This window comes from Mastomys coucha, unplaced genomic scaffold (assembly GCF_008632895.1).
Source record: "Mastomys coucha isolate ucsf_1 unplaced genomic scaffold, UCSF_Mcou_1 pScaffold16, whole genome shotgun sequence".
NCBI lineage: Eukaryota > Metazoa > Chordata > Mammalia > Rodentia > Muridae > Mastomys > Mastomys coucha.
This window is the reverse complement of record NW_022196898.1, coordinates 40,554,857-40,556,463: the sequence shown is the minus strand read 5'-3', so window position 1 is coordinate 40,556,463 and position 1,607 is coordinate 40,554,857. Positions and strand designations below refer to the sequence as shown.

The 1,607-nt window shown below is 45.7% G+C and overlaps 1 protein-coding gene across 1 annotated transcript in view; it reads left to right on the top strand.

The window, feature by feature from the left end:
• The first annotated feature begins 1,180 nt into the window (after positions 1 to 1,180).
• Loricrin (loricrin cornified envelope precursor protein) overlaps positions 1,181 to 1,607 on the top strand; it is a 2,806-nt gene continuing 2,379 nt past the window's right edge. The window contains exon 1 of the mRNA XM_031374629.1: positions 1,181 to 1,233. The gene's annotated coding sequence lies outside the window, so the exon portion shown is untranslated. The remainder of the gene's footprint in view (positions 1,234 to 1,607) is intronic.

Below are 1,607 nucleotides of genomic sequence, written 5' to 3'. Positions count from 1 at the left end.
TCATACACAGAGGGGCTGCTCTTGGCCTTAGGGTCATCAGAGAACTGAATTAATCTTATTAGGAAAACAGGTGAGATGGCTTCACTCACTTTTTTTCCAATAAGGTCCAAGGGCAGGCATGATTAGAAGTAAGAGTGTTCTGTCATGTGAGAAAAGGCAAAAATATCGACATCATGCACTATACAGCACAGTCACACTTGATAACTTCTGTTTTCATGTTCCCATGAAGTAAATATTAAGATTCCTGCTTGGTAGAAAAAACAGGGATCAGACAGCTCAACAATCAACAAACACGCAGTAACTTCCCTGTTGGTAGCATTGCATGAACTACCGTGACTCTGCCCATAGTGACATAGCTGGCAAATAGTAATGGAAAGACCTAAACTCAAATATGAACCTTAAGTCCACTCCACTCTATGGCTGCACCTCAGAGGTCAGAGTCACTGGGCAGCACCACAGGACATCAGAACCAAAGGGTCGTGGTGGAAAAGCCCCCAGGGTCTGTCTTGTTAGTTCTCACCTTTGCAAGTAAAGCCAGTAGTCAGTACCAAAGATCAAAACACTTGCTCTCACTAGGAATGACATAAAGTAGACTAGAGTCAGGTTAGTTACACTGCTGTCTTGTCCACGGCATACCATCCCAAACTGGGAGCTGGGGACTCATGAATTCTCACAACCAATGAGCAAAGCAGAACAGAAGTAACCCAATAAAGCACCCATGAAACCGGAGTGGAGAAATTGTGGCAAAAGAGAGATGGATTCTAAAATTTTGAGGATTTCCAAAGTAATGAAATCAAAATCAAACATTACAACTAGAAAGATGCAACTGCATGGGCTTCTATGTCTTAGACAATGTCGTAGATCTCTAGATTCTCTTAGGCTGCTTCACAGGTCTGGAACCTAGTCCTCAAGTATAGCCCTCTGGTTATGGCACGCAACCTATACAGAAGTTTTGAAAACAATTTCTGCCATCCACTCTGCTGGCCATCTCTAATGACCAACCTGCTCACTGTTACATCAGAGAAGTGGCCAGTCATACACTAAACTGCCTATCCCTATCCCAAGAATTTGAAATCTTCATGAATGGGTCAATCCTTTGCCTGCAATCACAGGGAGGAGGTGCCTGATCAATAGATGAGTCAGAGCAGGCAAAGAGTATAAAACACAAGGAGCCCCAGTGTCCCTCACATCACCATCACCTCCTTCCCTCACTCATCTCCCCTGGTGCTTCAGGTAAGTGTGGGCTTTCCTGGCTCTCTGGTCTCTCCAGCTGGCCTTGCTCAGCTTGCAGAGAGGTTAAGGGACAGGGCCTCTCTCCCCTTTGGAAGGTACTGTGTTCAAACTGAGAAGGGCTTTAGGAAAGTGCTGGTAAGAGAATGGTAAGTTGCTGCTGGGTAGATGATGTGTCTGGTCTTCTGGGCAGAGTGTTAAACTCCATGAAGATAGGACTATCTCCTACTTCCCTGGCACCCCAGGAGCTGAGGGTTAGAACACTGGTGGACTGCAGTGGCAGGCCTCCATGGGCTGGATGAACCTTTTGAACCTGGCAGATAGAGCAAGGAGGATAAGTCACAGAATGGTGCTAATAGGAGATATTTGAGAAGCCA